Source organism: Gopherus evgoodei, chromosome 12 (assembly GCF_007399415.2).
Source record: "Gopherus evgoodei ecotype Sinaloan lineage chromosome 12, rGopEvg1_v1.p, whole genome shotgun sequence".
In the NCBI taxonomy this organism is placed as follows: domain Eukaryota; kingdom Metazoa; phylum Chordata; order Testudines; family Testudinidae; genus Gopherus; species Gopherus evgoodei.
Genome location: NC_044333.1, coordinates 42251 through 59714, shown reverse-complemented (window position 1 = coordinate 59714; position 17464 = coordinate 42251). Strand labels below are relative to the sequence as shown.

The window sequence follows — 17464 nt, the reverse complement described above, 5'->3', positions numbered from 1 at the left end:
ACCTACAAAGCACCTTCCAACACTCGTTAGCCCTTGCTAAAGAAAACCTAAAGGATGCTCAGAAAAAGACATACCAGAGAGCGTTCCTTCAAGGTAGAAGACCAGGTTATGGTCTTGAAGGCGCAACAGGCCCATAAGATGGAAGCCTTATGGGAAGGGCCATTCACAGTCCAAGAGGGCCTGGGAGCTGTTAATTACCTCATAACATTTCCCAATTCCTCCCTAAAGCCTAAAGTGTACCATGTTAATTCTCTCAAGCCCTTTTATTCCAGAGACTTACAGGTTTGTCAGTTTACAGCCTAGGGAGGGGATGATGCTGAGTGGCCTGAAGGTGTCTACTACGAAGGAAAAAGTGACGGTGGCGTGGAAGAGGTGACCCTCTCCACCACCTTGGAACGTCTGCAGCGGCAACAGATCAAGGAACTGTGCACTAGCTTCGCCCCATTGTTCTCAGCCACCCCAAGATGGACTAAACGGGCATACCACTCCATTGACACAGGTAATGCTCACCCAATTAGAACCCTACCCTACCGGGTGTCTCCTTATGCCCAAGCTGCTATAGAATGGGAGATCCAAAACATGCTACAGATGGGTATAATCCGCTCATCTACCAGTGCATGTGCATCTCCAGTGATTCTGGTACCCAAAGCAGATGGGGAAATACACTTTTGCGTGGACTACTGTAAGCTAAATGCAGTAACTCGTCCAGACAACTATCTAATGCCACACACCGATGAGCTACTGGAGAAGTTGGGATGTACCCAGTTCATCTCTACAATAGACTTAACCAAGGGGTACTGGCAAGTACCGCTAGATGAACCTGCCAAGGAAAGGTCAGCCTTCATCACCCATGCAGGGGTGTATGAATTTAATGTGCTTCCTTTCGGGCTGCAAAATGCACCCGTCACCTTCCAAAGACTTGTAGATGGGCTCCTAGCAGGATTGGGAGAATATGCAGTTGCCTACCTCGATGATGTGGCCATTTTTTCTGATTCATGGGCCAAACACCTGGAAAAAGTCTTCGAGCGCATCAGGCAGGCAGGACTACCTGTTAAGGCCAAAAAGAGTCAAATAGGCCAAAACAGAGTGACTTACCTGGGACACCAGGTGGGTCGAGGAACCATAAACCCCCTACAGGCCATGGTGGATGCTATCCAAAAGTGGCCTGTCCCAAAGTCAAAGGAACAGGTCCAATCCTTCTTAGGCTTGGCCGGGTATAACAGGCTATTTGTACCACACTACAGCCAAATCACTGCCCTGCTAACGGACCTGACCAAAAAGATCCAGCCGAATGCAGTTAAGTGGACTGATGAGTGTCAGAAGGTCTTTACCCAGCTTAAGGCGACCCTCATGTCTGACCCTGTGCTAAGGGCCCCGGACTTTGACAAACCATTCCTAGTAACCACGGATGCTTCTGAGTTTGGTGTAGGAGCAGTTCTGATGCAGAAAGGACCGGATCACAACTTCCACCCCGCCGTGTTTCTCAGCAAGGAACTGTCTGAGAGGGAAAGTCACTGATCAGTCAGTGAAAAGGAATGCTACGCCATTGTGTACGCCCTGGAAAAGCTACGCCCATACGTTTGGGGAAGGTGGTTCCAGCTGCAAACCAACCATGCTGCACTAAAATGGCTTCATACTGCCAAGGGAAACAACAAAAAACTGCTTCGATGGAGTTTAGCTCTCCAAGATTTTGATTTTGAAATTCAACACATTTCAGGAGCTTCTAACAAAGTAGCTGATGCACTCTCCCATAAAAGTTTCCCAGTATCAACTGGTTAAAAATTGTTCTTAAGATGTGAAAAATCTTGTTATTTTACATAATTAGTAGTGTATGCAAAGGTGCACGTGTGTTATTAATCTGTTTATTCTACAGTTCTAGGAAGAAATCACCGCCTGTGTGTGTTCTCCACTGTCTGCGATTTGAGGGGCGTGTCATAAACAGTTAGTTAAGTGTTAATGTCTCTTTTACCTGTAAAGGGTTAAAAAGCTCAGTGAACCTGGCTAACACCTGACCAGAGGACCAATCAGGAGACAAGATACTTTCAAATCTTGGTGGAGGGAAATCTTTGTTTGTGCTGCTTTCTTTTGTTCTCTGTTCTCTCTTGGATCTAAGAGGGACCAGACGTACATTCAGGCTCTCCAATCTCTGAAACAGCCTCTTCTGTTGAATTTAGTAAGTACCAGTTAGTAAGGCGGTTTAGTCTTTTGATTGTTTTCTTTATTTGCAAATGTGTATTTTGCTGGAAGGATTGTATCTCTGTTTGCTGCAACTTGTATTTGTGCTGAGAAGAGGAATGTGTGCATGCTACTGGACAACATCACAGCAGAAGTAAAAGCCAAGACTATAACAGGATTCAAAAAAAAAGCTAAATCAATTCATGGAGGATATGCTCTGAGCCAGGAGCTGGGAATAGGTGACAGTGGAGAGATCACTTGATGATCATTTGTTCTGTTCATTCCCTCTGAAGCACCTGGCTTTAGCCACTAGAGGAAGACAGGAAACTGGACTAGATGGATCCAGTCTGACCCAGTACGGCTGTTCTTACGTCCTTATGCTCCTTTCATACAGATGCCTGGGATTCTGCCTCGCAATGTGTCCCTGAAGTCTCGGCCAAATTGCCCCAGACAGGCAAACACTCTGGGCTCCTGAAGCCTCTGCTTCCCACCTAGTGCCCTATGGCTCATCCCTGACTCTTGCTGCTGCTCCTTGCTACAGACTGTGAAAGGAGCAAAGGCAGTGCAGGAGCCTTCTGGGGATGCAGAGCTGAAGCTTTGAGAGAGACACATTGTCTGAGACATCACAGCGCTGTAAACCATGCAGCCACCCCCACAATCACGGGCCTGTTCCAGCCCTGAGTCTGGGCTACCGCGGTCCCTGCCCCAGAGCAGGGTGCCCACAGATTACAGCCTGAAAATAGGCCTGTGACACTAACTCCTGCTTTCCCTGACAGGGCCTCCCCTAGACCAAGTGGCATCCCAGGCAAGAAGTGTCTTCAGTGCCTGCTCCCCAATACATTACACTTTGGAATGCTTATTTTTTATTGCACTTGTAGCTCAGTTCATGATTTTGATGCACAATGTGGATGCATGATTCTCTCTGTCATATCAGATGATAAATTTGCAGGCTAGGATCTGTAAACCTGTATTTATTCATGCCATGTATAAGTAAATAAAACAAATTCATTTCCTCTGAGTATATAGAAACTTTTTAATTTTGACAGTAACTGAACTGTACTAACATCTAGAAATGGAACTGTCACCAGCACAGGGTGGGCCAGTATTAAATAGTGTTACAGGAGGAGACAGCATTAGGATGTTAACCCTAGTGCTTTAGTTCAAAGGTCACTTTTCTCGCCTTTGCCCTCATGAACTGAAGCGCAGCATTAGAGAGATCCAAAGATTGGCCAATGGGATTTTCAAGTGGTAAAATAGCAAGCGATATCGATCTCTCATTGGCCAGCACTGATTGAAGATATGGTTTAATGAGCTGGATCTTCAAGGCGAGGGTAGCTCTGTCCACTGCCTTCCGTTGCAGTGCTGGGCACCAAGTCCCTGTTGGCCAAGATGTGACGCTGGGAGAAGAGAGTGGGGTGGCACGTGGCTCCTGCTTTCTCCTTAGCTGGGTCCCACTCTGGCCCAGGTAGTTCCGGCTCACACAGATGATGGGATCCCCTGCCCTGCTGACACCCTCATTACACTGCCTGGCCTGTCAGTCCGGCTAACTTGGAGCTTTGGCCTCTCCCCATTGCCCCTGGGAACTTTCAGTCTTAGGGTTCTGGTTTCCCATTGATCCTTCCCCCTTCTGTTGGTACTGGGAACTAGCCAACCAAAAACCCACTGAGCTTTAGTAAGGGGCCAACAATCCCTTACACGAGCTGGCCCCAGACTGTCACCAATGTGCAGAGACAGCAGCACAAGACAGTCCCATGGTGTAACGGGCAGCAATCAAGACTCTGAATTCTGCAATCTGAGTACAAATCTCAGTGGGACCTTGTGGTAAACCCTTAGAGCTCACAGTGCTCAACTTCCCTGTCTCCAGCTGTGAAAGAGCAAATCTTTCCCCTCCTGCTGGGTGACATGCCCATTAGGGCCTGGTTGTGATGGCCACAATGGGTTGGGGCTCTAGAACTTGCTGCCCTGGTTGCTGATGCCTGCAGTCCTGTGGTTTGACCAGATGCTTGGGATTCTCACAGCTTCACCTGATGCCCACAAGTTTGGCCATTTTGCTTGCAGCCACATGTTGCCTCTTGTCCACATGGCAGTTGAAGGAAGAAGTGCCAAGGCTAGGCTTGATAGTCAGGGCTAGGCAGGATGGAGGAAGTGTCTCAGGCTGGAGCCCAACACACCTTTCCTGCTCTGGACACCTAGAGCAGAGGCGGCTGGTGCTGACAGCTCCAAGGGAAGGCTTAAAAGCTACAGAGCAACTGAGGAAGGGGCAAGAGGAGGGGAGGACCATGCTTATGTGTGGCCAGCAGACAGCCACAAAGACACCCGGCCAGCCTGTTCCCTGCTCTCTGGCATGCCAAACCCCTACTGAAGACGTGCTTAATCCACTCAGTGATCAAGAGGAAAACCTGTCAAAATTTGCGTGCAAGGAGAACCTGCTTGGAAGGGAGCGAGGAAAAAGAGCGAGTGAAAAAAATAACCAGAGAGAAAGCAAGAGCGAAAAGAACATGGAAGGCAAAGAAAGAAATAAAGGGAGAGGGAAAAAAAAGAAAAAGAAGGAAAGAAAGGAAGAGTATGAAAGGTAGAGGGGAAAAAAGAAAGCAAGAACATACAAGCTAGAGAAGAAAAGGAATGAAAAAGAACAAATGAACCACAAGCGCTAGTTGAAGCTGGAATGGGACAGTCAGAGAAGGAACAGACTGACTCGTTAAGCAAGGTTGCACCCCAAATTCTCCATGTTGGGGGCACAGGCCCCCTATTTCCATCCTGGCGCTGCTTGGGGGGACCATGCATAGGTGCCTATTGGCACCCCCATGCTCTGTGGAGGGAGGCAAGGCCCCCCATACACTCAAGGCTGCAGCAAGTGGGTTCAGGCCCCGGTGAAAAATTTTTTCAGGCCCGCCAGCAAGTGTGGACCAGCTAAACAGGGCAATGAAGCCAGGCCCTGGGCCCTCTTCTGGACTGCCGGGCCCCGGTAATTTGTACCGGCTTTCCCCTTGCATGGCAATGGTGGTGCACTCACGCACTGCCACTCCTTCTAGTATCATGACCATTTATCTGTACAACAGCAGAACCTGCAGAGACTGGGGCAGACTCAAACCCCTGTTGTGCCATGGGCTGCACAGACACAGAGAGAGTCCCTGCCCCAGCTAAGATCAGGGCCCTGTCAGGCCAGGCGCTGCCCAAACACAGCGAGAGACAGGCCATTCCCCAGAGAGTTTACAGGCTCCATACCCAAAAAGTGGGAGGAGAAACAGAGGTCGAGGGTCACACAGCAGCACTGAGAGTAGAACCCAGGAGTCCTGGCTCCTGCTCTAACCACTAGACCCCACTCAGCTCCCAGAGATGGGGCTAGAACCCAGGAGTCCTGGCTCCCAAAAAGGGGTGGGGGAGTGGAATCTAGTGTTTAGAGGAAGGGCGGCTAGGAGCCAGGACTCCTGGGTTCCATTTCCAGTGCTGGGATCAGGCACCAGTGGTCCAAGCATGTGCTTGGGGCGGCACTCTCCAAGGGGCAGCATTGCAGCCACTGCCCCTCCTTTTTTTTGGGAGGGGGGAGGCGGGAGGCACGCAAAAAGCCAGGAGCCAGCCCTGAACCAAGATGTTCCCTGTCAGCTGAGGCTTTCAGGCTGAGCTGGAACTGACCCTGCAGTTCTGGCTTCAGTAGCAGGATGGCGCTCACAGCAGCCTGAGGTGCACAGGCTGGACTGCAGGTCAGGCTGCCCTGCCGCTGGGGAGCCGGCGTGTCACCCCCGCAGGGCAGCTCTAGGCACCAGCAAAGCAAGCACCTGCTTGGGGCAGCCCATTTGCAAGAGTGGCATGGGAGCTGAGAACCAACAGGGGCCTCTGGGAGCTGTAGTTCCCTGGTTAGCTCCCTGCCTATAGAGCCAGCCTTGGAGCAGGGAAAGAACTACATTTCCCAGCATTCCCTTGGTCACTACCAACTGGAAAAGAAGCAGGGGGACCTCATGCGGCAGCACTGTGAGTGGAGAGTGGTAGGGAGACCATATTGTAACATTCAAAAAAACAGGACACTCCAGGGGCAGGGAAGCCCCACCCTGCCCCCATTCACTCCCTCCTGCCCTCCACAGAAACCCCAACCCATCCAACCCCCCCTTCTCCCTGTCCCCTGATCACCCCCTCCTGGGACCCCTGCCCCTAATTGCCCCCCAGGACCCCACCCCCTATCTAAGCACCACTGGTCCTTGTACCCTGATCGCCCCCTCCTGGGACCCCTGCCCCTAACTGCCCCCAGGACCCCATCCCCTATCTAAGCACCACTGGTCCTTGTACCCTGATCGCCCCCTCCTGGGACCCCTGCCCCTAACTGCCCCCCAGGACCCCACCCCATATCTAAGCACCACTGGTCCTTGTCCCCTGATTGCCCCCTCCCAGGACCCCTGCCCCTAACTGCCCCCCAGTACCCCAACCCCTATCTAAGCACCACTGGTCCTTGTACCCTGATCACCCCCTCCTGGGACCCCTGCCCTTAACTGCCCCCCAGGACCCCACCCCCTATCTAAGCACCACTGGTCCTTGTTCCCTGATTGCCTCCTCCCAGGACCCCTGCTCCTAACGGCCCCCCAGGACCTCACCCCGTATCTAAGCACCACTGATCCTTGTTCCCTGATTGCCCCCTCCCAGGACCCCTGCCTCTAACTGTCCCCCAGGACCCCACCCCCTATCTAAGCCTCCCTTCTCCTTGTCCCCAACTGCCCCTTCCTGAGACCCCCCCCAACTTCTCCCCAGGACCCCACCCCCTACCTGTCCCCTGACAAACTCCTGGGACTCCCATGCCTATCCAACCACTTCCTGTCCCCTGACTGCCCCTCCCCCCAGAACCTCCTCCCCATCCAACCCCCCTATTCCCTGTCCCTTGACTGCCCCTCGGAACCCTATACCCCTTCTCCAACCCCCAGACCCCTTACCGTACCACTCAGACCAGCATGTCTGGCTCTGTGCAGCTCCAGACACGCTGCTGCATACATGCTGCCGTGCTCCCCCGCGGAGGCCACAGCCCCCTACACACACACACACCCAGCGCCTGCCTTCCAGATTTGAACACCTCAACATTCAGGAGTGCTCAAGCTCAGTTTGGGCAGCTGTTACTTCATTTCTCCCAAATCAAATATACTGATCCACTGTAACCTGCTGTAGAAAAAGTAGGATGAAATTGAGCAAGAAATGCTTCCCAGTGGTTATTAGGACTGGAATTGCTATTTTCAACAGCCAGTGCCTTTTTTTTTCTTTTACTTGTTTAAAAGGAAGACAGTGATATTGCATTGAAACAAAGAGTGGAACAAAAGAATAATAAAGGCACCTCAACTATTCCTCATTTATGGAGGACAGTCTTATAATATGCATCCAGAGATCCTCCAGTCACACAAGCTGAAAATTGTTCCATTTTACTGCAGCTCTGTAACCATATGGGAACCAATATTGTCTGTGTTCTGTGCACATCCAAATTTCCTGCTAAATGACCTGCCCTAGGAACAAGTTACCAGTGACCCAGGGCTGTGGTGGAAGGAGGGTGCAGGTGGAGGGGAGGGAGAGCCCAGGGCTGGGACAGCATGAAGTGGGGAGGGGCACTGGTGGGGGGGAGCCCAGGGCTGGGGCAGCAGGCGGGGGGGGGGGGGGCCGGGCTGGGGCGGGTGGCAGACAACATTTTGGGGGGGGGGGGCTGCAAAAAACCTAGAGCCGGCCCTGATCCCCTGGGCTCACCCCCATACACTGCCTGCTGCCCCAGTGCAGGAATTTTGGATGTACACAAAACACAGATAGGATTGGTTCCCACATGGTTATAGAAGTGCAGTAAAGTGGAACAATTTTCAGCTTGTGTGATTGGAGGATATCTGGATGCATATTATAAGACTGTCCTCCATAAATGAGGAAAAGCTGAGGTGCCTTTATTATTCTTTTGTTCCACTCTTTGTTTCTGTGAGGAATTTCCCAATGCAATATCACTGTCTTCCTTTTAAACAAACAAAAAGGCACTGGCTGTTGAAAATAGCAATTCCGGTCCTAATAACGACTGGGAAGCATTTCTTGCTCAATTTCATCCTACTTTTTCTACAGCAGGTTACAGTGGATCAGTATATTTGATTTGGGAGAAATGAAGTACCAGCTGCCCAAACTAAGCTTGAGCACTCCTGAATGTTGAGGTGTTCAAATCTGGAAGGCAGGTGCTGGGTGTGTGTGTGGGGGGGAGGGGCTGTGGGCTCTGCGGGGGAGCACGGCAGCATGTATGCAGCAATGTGTCTGGAGCTGCGCGGACGAGCCTGGGAAGAGCCGGGGAGCAGAGCTCCATCAGCCAGGGAGAACCAGTGCAGATCCAGGTCAGGAACTGAGCCGGAGCAGCATGAGTCACAGAAGCTGCCCAGGGAGCAGATCTGTGCTGGGAGAATAGCTGCAGCAAGCAGAGCCAGAGAGGCCAGAGGAGCAGTCCAGGGAGATGGAGGGAGAGCCGCAGCAGCACTGGGGCTGGAGGTGGGTGCAGTGAGCAGCTTGGGAGAGTGAGGTGGACCCTGGGCAGAAGGCCCAGCACAAGGAAATGCTGCCAGTCAAGAAGCCTTGCAGTCCAGACTTTCGGGGGGGGGGTGTCATATCCTCTATATGGGGGCTGACACTGGGAACAAGGGTCCTGTCACCTAGAGCATGTGGCCACTGCCAGAGCAAGTGTCCAGCCCATTGTATTCCTGCAGCACAGCCAGGGCCTGGGAAGGAGGCCTGTGACATGTGAGGGAGGGACTATGACCTGCCCTAACGCTACAGAGATGCTGGTTGTGATCTCCCTGCACCACAGAACAGGGTGACATGTTTTCCTTTAATCTTTCCTAATGTTTTACATTAATTGCTGGATAATAAATTTTATTTGCTTGAAGCAATGCAATGCAATGCAATGATGAATGGGTCAGGGAAGTGCCCAGAGTGGACAGAGTACCCCAGAGTGGGGACACTATAGCCCTGTTCAAGTGAGCAGGACAATATTGGGGGTCAAGCCCTCCCGGATTCCTGGGCCCAGCCTTGTTGGGGTTACGAGGACTCTGCCACACATGAGAGTAGAAAGAGCATCCTTGGGGTCAGGCAGGCCTTTGGGTAAGGGGGTGGGGACTCAGATCCTTCCTCTGGCCAATTGCACCAGGGTCATGTATAAACCAGGGAAGTTTGCCCCAATAGCCGGACCAGAACTCCCTGTACACTTGCCTTCTGTCCCTCATGTCTGCTGCTCTTCCTCTGAGCTCTCTCAGCACCTGGCCCCACAGCGCTTCCTGCCTGCCAGAGAGTGCATGTTCTAGGCCTGCTCCTGTGGATGTGGCCTCTCTCCTGATTCCTGAGGAAAGGAACCTTTCCAGGAAATGGCCATGGATTCTGGGAATCTGCATGTGGCTGGTGGACAGCACCAGGAATCATTTGGCTCCTGGCACACAAGGCCACTTAAAAAGCTGAGTGCCCAGACAAGGGCTTGAACCCTGGACCCTCAGATTAAGAGCCTGATGCTCTACCAGCTGAGCTACCTGGGTTTGTTGAGAGTGTTTTCCCCATTCACCACAAGAGCGATCAGTTAGGCAAAAGAGGCAAAAAAAGTCCCAGGAACCCCTCTTCTTTTTCTGCACATCCACTGCCTGTCAGCAGGATTCCTCCTCCTCCTCCCTCCTGTGCCTCAGTGTGACTAAATCTCCACACCTAGACAGCCAGTCCATCCACTGCACCCCAGTCCCCCATGCCTGAGCCTCCCTGCCAAAGCCCTGCAGCTGGCTCCAGAGAATTAAGTCTCACGTGTTGCTGGGAACTCTACTTCTTGTGCCCAGAGAGTCTGGACCCCCTCACTAGCTGACCTAAGAAACACAATGTCTGCCTTTCCCAAAGAAGCACTTGGAGGGGTTTTTCTTATGTGGGCTAATGGATAAGGCATTTGAGTGCAGATCAGAAGACGGAGGTTTCAAGTCCCTTCATGGTTGTTTTTCCACAGTTTTGCCACTGTGCTGAACATCCTGCTCTCTTCAGGGCTTGACCCTCTTCTTGGCCGCTCAGGCCAATGCTCTGGCTTCAGCTAGAGCTCTGGGAAGGAGTTGTGGGGAGTGGGCGTCACAAAGGCTGGGGCGTGAGCCACAGGTGCTTCCAATCTAGCCTTTGCCCATCCTGACTTGCCAAAGAAAGTGGGCGGCTGCCCGGGCCAGCGTGTGCGCCTGTCCCTGTGTTGGAGGGGACTTGCTACATAGCATCTCCGGAGCCTGGGTGTTTTTCTGCTTCTTGCCAGCTCAGGAAAAGCCTCTTGGGGTAAAATCTCCTGCCCCAGTGCAAAAGTGACAACCTGGAGTGGGACCAGTCAGAAGCCCCACCATGGGGGCTGACCTTGCTTTCCTACCATCTTGTGACGTTGGCCACAGAGCATCAGCAGCTGCCCCACATGCTGGTGACCTTCAGTGGGTGTTTGGCATGGCAGGGAGCAGCCTGGCTGGGTGTTTTTGTGCCTGTCTGAAGGCCACACATAGGCATGGTCCTGCCCTCCTCTAGCCCTAACCTCAGTTGCTCTGTGGCTTTTAAGCCTTCCCTTGGAGCTGTCAGCACCTGCTGCCTCTGCTCTAGGTGCCCAGAAGAGGAGAGGTGTGTTGGGTCACCACTTTTACAGCTGCTTCTTCCTTGGTGCTGCCATTGCTCAGCTACACAGAGGAGTTTTCATCCCCAATCCCTGCTTAGCAGCCCTCTGGCACCATTCCTGAGGGCTGCCCTGCCTCATTTTCTTCCTACCATGTTGGGAAAGACAGCTCTCATCATTAAAGGTCAGGTGGGCCAACTAGGGGCAGAAGCCCCTTCTATGTTTTCCTACTGCAGAGCACACGCTCAGGAACTCACCTTGGATGCAGGCACTGCTGTGCTCCCAGAGGGCAAGCCACCCCTGCACAAAGAGGGATGACAGGGCCTGCTAAAGCCCAGGATTGAACCAGAGACCTTTAGATCTTCAAGCTAACACTCTCCCAACTGAGCTACTTTGGCAGCTCCATGACAGTATTTTAGCCTGCTGCTTCTCTGTCTGGGATGTTTTTGTCAGCAGTTGCACACACAAAGGACAGGAAAATGAACGGCTCCTCCACACCCCCACCGGAGGAACCCGACGCCCTTAGCTGTGGTGAGTAAGAAGTGGCTGTTGGCTGACAGGGCCTGTCCCCCAGGAGCTGGAACAGCAGCTGCTGCCTCCCCCTCGGCTCCAGGCTGTGGGAAATGCTCATTGCCTGGCTGCATGGGCGGATGTTGCTCCGTGCTCTGGAGAGTGTCTGTATTGCTCTGTAACCCCCCCGTCTTCACTGAGCCAGTCTGGTAAGGTCCCAAGTGCCCCCTCTGGCCTGGCAGCCGAGAGTCTGTGCAGACATCGGCCCCCCTGCCAGCCCCACAGGCAGCAGCAGCACCAGCCCCCCCATCACCACAGGGGCACTCAATGCACTTCCTGTGGGGAAATGGCTCCTTGGCGTCCAGCTGCTAGAGTGAGAGTCAGGAGAGAGCAGTGTCTGGCTCACCTTGGGGGAGAGAAGAGACCTGATGAGTGCGGCTCTCCCTCTGTCTCCCCTGCAATGCTGGTCAGTTGTATTGTCACTGTGATAGTCAGCGTTTCCCTTCAGGGCTGGCCCTAGAGAGGTCTGGGGTCCGGGACAAATCCCCCCTTTCCTCCACAGGCCTTGCCCCCACTCCACCCCTTCCCCCAAGCCCCCACCGCGTCCCATCCCACCTCTTCCCATCCCTGCTCCTCCCCCTCCCCACCCCGGGGCCTCCTGCACCCCACTGAACAGCTGATCATTGGCAAGTGGGAGGTGCTGAAGGGGAAGAGGAGGAGCTTGTCAGCAAGGCCTCTTATGGGGGGGGAGCTGGCTGCCAGTGGGTGCTGAGCACCTATTTTTTCTCTGTTGGTTCTGCAGCCCCAGAGCTCCCATGGAGTCGCTGACTTGGCTCCTTTCGCACGCTAGAGAGAGGAGCAGAACCAGTGCTATTCCTGATCTATGGGGCACCAGGGGAGTGGCAGAGGCATCAGGTGCTGAGAGATTGCCTGACCCCTCAGGACACAGTGTGAGGTGGTGTCCCAGGCATCTCCATGAAAGGAGAAAAGGATTTACTTGGGGTGGGGAGAGAATTGAGAGTGTGTCAGGGGGTTCTACAGAGTTATTGACCCCCTTCTTCCCCCATTGGATCCCTCCCCAAATCCTCGCCCTGGACCCGCCTCTTCCCCAAGCACACGGCATTCATCCTCCCTCCCAGATCTGCACATGGGCCATGGCTGGGGCCGGGAGCGCAGCGCAGAGGCTGCTCCAGCCCTGCAGCCTGCAGGGCAGGGCAGGGCAGCGCAGTGGGGCTGGGGGCAGCGTGGAGCAGGCAGGGCCCAGGTGGGCGGGGGGCGGAGACACATGGGGCAGACACGCTCCTGCCGGGAGGGGCCGGGCCCGGGCGCGGCTGTCTGGTTCGTCCCTTGCCCGGGAGCTGCAGGAGGGGCCCGGATCACGGCTCAGCTGCAGAGCTCGGAGCCCAGGCTGGGCCCAGGAGCGAGGGCACAGGGAGCTGGGGGGTGTATTGGGGGTCGGAACCGAGAGTTGGGTGGAGACAGGGCAGTGCCACTGCTGCTTGGTGGCGGGGGGGCCCTCTGGCATTTTTTTTTTGCTCCACCCCTTGTGTCTCGATATTTCATCTTTGACATCTGGTCCCCCTAGCCTGTTGTGAATGAGGATGTCTGGACCAAGGGGCCAGGGACTGGCCTTTGCTAGAGAAACCACTGTCAAGTTTTAGCCAATTAGGACAAGTTAACAAATAAGAACAACTTCAGGTATCAGTAACTGCTACAGGTAGCAAAGTCCTACAGGGAGCAGGTTCTGGCACTACAACTGTGCAGCTCTATCCCCCGGCTCTTCTCAGGCTCCTGCTCTCTCCTTAGCTCTGCCCCACTCTCGCCCAGGCAGTTCCAGCTCACACGGAGGATGGGACCCCCTGGCCTGGTGACTCCCTCATTACACTGCCTGGCCTGTCAGTGCAGCTAACTTGGAGCTTTGGCCTCTCCCCATTGTCCCTGGGGACTGTCAGTCTCAGGGTCCTGATTTCCGATTGATCCTTCCCCCTTCTAGTGGTGCTGGGAACTAGCCAACCAACCCCCCCCACACACACTCACACTAAGTTTTAGTAAAGGGCCAAGAAACCCCTTACACAAGCCAGCCTCATGAGGGTCACCGATGTGCAGAGAAGGCAGCACAAGCTGGTCCCATGGTGTAATGGGCAGCACTCAGGACTCTGAGTTCTGCAGTCTGAGTTCAAATCTCAGTGAGACCTTGTGGTAAAGCTCCAGAGCTCGCAGTGCTCCACTTCCCTGTCTCCAGCTGTGTAAGAGTGAATCTTTCCCCTCCTGCTGGGTGACTCAGACCTCCTAGAGCCAGGGCTTTGGCTGGGAGGGCCACAAGGGGTTAGGGCTCTAGAACTTGCTACTCTGATGGCTGGGATTCTTGCTGCTTCACCTCATGCTCACAAGTTTGGCCCTTGTGCTGCCTACCACACTTTTCCTTGGGCCCACATGGCACTTGAAGGAAGGAGTACCAGGGCTGGGATTAATAGTCAGGGCTTGGCAGGAGGGAGGAAGAGTCCCAGGCTGGAGCCCTTCACACCTTCCCTCCTCCGGGCACCTAGAGCAGAGGCAGCCCAGCTCTGTCTGCTGGATAGCTCAGCAGAGTAGGTGAGTTCATGTAAATACAGTCTGGTCCCAAAGCCTCCCCCAACTCTGGTCATCACTAGCTGTCAGGGGAGAGCTCATTCACACCTCGCTTACAAATCATCATTTGAAATTCTAAGGTTGGCCAACACTGCCGAAGCCAATGCACCGACATTGTCAGCAAACACAACAGCTGGGTGAGGAAACCCGGCTTTGACCAGACTTTCCAAACCTATTTTACTTTCTCAGGTACAAGTAGTTTTCATACGTTGTATCTGCTTTTAAAGTGTCTGTTAACGTTTCAATTTCCATTCAAATTTGCAACCAGTGACAACATTGGCAGCGCTGCATGTAACTACTTGAGCACTGGGGGGGGGGTGTTGGGGAAATTCGGGGGAGGGGTGCACAGCTCCCTGGCTGGGGGGCATATAGGGAATGCCCGGTTTCACTGAGTTGAGTCTCCTACTGCAGCACCTAAATAGGTTACATCAGAGAGGAGCGGCAGTGTCTAGGCAGTGGGATACCTGTGCCTTTAAGAGCCCAGCCCTGGGAAGCCCATGCTGAGAGGTGCTGCCTATGGGACGGGGAATAAAATTCCCCTCTGCTTCTCCCCCACCCTATTTTTGCAAACACTGGAGTCTCAGCCCACTGGGATAACTGTTACCCCTCTGCCCCTGCCTGTGCCGGGGTTTAACCCTCTGGCAGTGCCTCCCCCTGGGCTTAACTCTGGCTCCTTCCCCCCTCCCTGACTTTGCCCTTCAGCCCCTCTCCTAACTCTGCCTCCAGCTGCTTGGCCCCTCGACCAGTCAATTTCCACCCCCTGCTGAGACCCTGGCCACCCCCTCCTCTGATTTGCCCCCCTTTGCCCCTTTTTAATCCCTGTAAAAAGTGGGGGTGCTGGGTCCCATTCTCTGGAGAAGGGGCTGGGTGCCTGGCCCCTGCCTGCCCAGTGCTCAAAGTACCCCACAATCTTGTGGATGTTTGCCAAGTGCTTCAGGGTCACCTGCAGGGGGAGAGAGACGTGGTTAGGAAGTGATGCAGCCAAGGGTGCCTCACCCAACACTGAGATGCAGCCACCTCCGGGGTGAGTTACACAAGTCAGCAAATGAATTTGGAACAAGAAACACACTGAAAGGACCGAGGCAGCTGCAGGAGGTGGAGAAAACCAGAAAAAGCAGGAGCCCTGGATCCCAGCCCTGCCCTTCCCGCACTCTACCCCCTAACCCCCACTCTCCTCCGACATTTGAGGGGAGAACCCAGGAGTCCTGGTCTCCAGCCTTGCCCACCCCCATATTTCAATATGGCTCCATCCAACAGCTGCCCCCACAATTGCAGGGCAGTGCCATGGGGCTCACCCGAGCCTGCCTGTTTGCACAGGACAGGCGATGCCAGTGCCCCAGGGTGGAGAGAGATGATGTTAAGGGAGAAGCAGGCAACAGACAGCTCCCATGACAGAGAAAGAAATGCGAGGGGGTGCCGTGCTGCAAGGAGTGAGGGGGGTTGGCAGGGAATGGGAGGATCTTCCCTCACAGCAGGTGCATCTGTCTCCCCCCAAATTCCTCCTCAGCCCTACCCCAGCCCAGGCTAATCCTGGCCCAGCTACCAGGGTTACATTTGGCCTGGATTCCCCAGCTGCTGGGGGAGGGGTGTGGGGCTGGGGAGCATGAGCCTCTACTCCCCCTTCCCCAGACACAGTTGCATGGGCACTGACCAAAGGAGCCTGCAGCACTGCTGCCTAGAGGAAACTGAGGCCCCAGCCAGTGACAGACACATCATGGCTCTCCTCATCCTCATCCTCTTTTCCATATATAACCTGAGGAGGGGAGGGGATGGGGGGTAAACGCAGGGCAGTTGCACAGTTAACCTGTGGAACTCCTTGCCAGAGGATGTTGTGAAGGCCAAGACTATAACAGGGTTCAAAAAGAACTAGATAAGTTTACGTTGAGTAGGTCCATCAAGGGCTATTAGCCAGGGTGTCCCCAGCCTCTGTTTGCCAGAAGCTGGGAATGGGCGGCAAGGGATGGATCACTTGATGATTCCCTGCTCTGTTCATTCCCTCTGGGGAACCTGGCACTGGCCACTGTCAGAAGACAGGAGGATACTGGGCTAGATGGACTTTGCGTCTGAACCAGTCTGGCCGCTCTTATGTCTCCCTTGGCGCAGCAGTGACACCCAGTGGGCAGTCTGAGTAATGCACAGAAGGTGTTTTCCTTGACGCAGCAGTGACACCAAGTGGCCAATCAGGGTAACACACAGAGTATGTTTCCCTTGGAGCAGCAGTGACACCTCGTGGTCATTCAGGGTAATGCACAGAAGGTGTTTCCCTTGATACAGCAGTGACACCCAGTGGTCAGGTGGTGTAATGCACAGAGTGTGTCTGCCTTCTAGGAGCAGTGACACCCATGGACCAGTCACGGTAAGGCACAGAGTGTGTTTCCCACCGATCTGGGGTCTCGTCTACACTACGTGTATAAACTGATTTTAGCGGCATTAAACCGATTTAACGCTGCACCCCTCCACACAATGAGGCCTTTTATATCGATATAAAGAGCAGGACCGGCACAAGTGTTTTTGGCGCCCTAGGCACACGGCCATTTCCCCGTCCCGCCCGCTGCTCCCGCAGCTCCGGTGGAGCTGCCTCAGGTATTCCTGCGGAGGGTCCGCTGGTCCGGTGGCTCCGGTGGAGCTGCCGCAGGTGTGTCTGCGGCAGGTCAACCGGAGCCACTGGACCAGCGGACCCTCTGCAGGCACGCCTGCGGCAGGTCAACCGGAGCCGCCTGCCGATCCCCCGGCAAAATGCCTCTCCCCAATAATCCTGGCGCCCTAGGCGATTGCCTAGGTCACCTAAATGGAAGTGCCGGTCCTGATAAAGGGCTCTTTAAACGAGTTTCTGTACTCCTTCCCGACGAGAGGCGTAACGCTGAAATCAGTATTACCATATCGGGTTAGGGTTAGTTTGGCCGCAAATCGACAGTGCACCACTGTGACCGCTCTGGACAGCAATCTGAACTTAGATGCACTGGCCAGGTAGACAGGAAAAGCCCCGCGAACTTTTGAATTGCATTTCCTGTTTGCCCAGCGTGGAGCTCTGATCAGCACGGGTGACCATGCAGCCCCAAATCCAAAAAGAGCTCCAGCATGGACCGTATGGGAGATACTGGATCTGATCGCTGTATGGGGAGACAAATCTGTTCTATCACAGCTCCGTTACAGAAGACGAAATGCCAAAGCATTTGAAAAAATCTCCAGACAGAGGCCACAGCCGGGACTCAGCACAGTGCTGTGTGACAAGCGTAACGGAAAGCCAAAGAATCAAATGGACGCTCATAGAGGGAGGGAGGGGGTGCTGAGGACTCCAGCTATCCCACAGTCCCAGCAGTCTCTGAAAAAATCTGCATTCTTGGCTGAGCTCCCAATGCCTGTAGGGTCAAACACATTGTCCCAGGTGGTTCAGGGTATATGTCAACAACTTACCCCCTCCCCCCCATGAAAGAAAAGGGGAAAAAATTGTTTCTTGACTTTTTTCAGTGTTGCCGTATGTCTATTGCATGCTGCTGGTAGACGCGATGCTGTGGCACTGAACAGCAGTATCCTCCCCTTCTCTCCCTGGTGGCAGACGGTACAATA

General features: G+C 53.9%; 1 protein-coding gene and 2 non-coding genes across 7 annotated transcripts in view; 1 reads left to right on the top strand and 2 right to left on the bottom strand.

Annotated features, from left to right (window-relative positions):
• The window catches only part of LOC115660338 (nck-associated protein 1-like), a 60959-nt gene that overhangs the window by 11323 nt on the left and 32172 nt on the right, over positions 1–17464 (top strand). The window lies entirely within an intron of this gene.
• TRNAK-CUU lies at positions 9611–9683 on the bottom strand. Its single transcript has one exon. It is a non-coding gene; the product is annotated as a tRNA-Lys (tRNA).
• Positions 11085–11157, bottom strand: TRNAF-GAA. The gene has a single exon. It is a non-coding gene; the product is annotated as a tRNA-Phe (tRNA).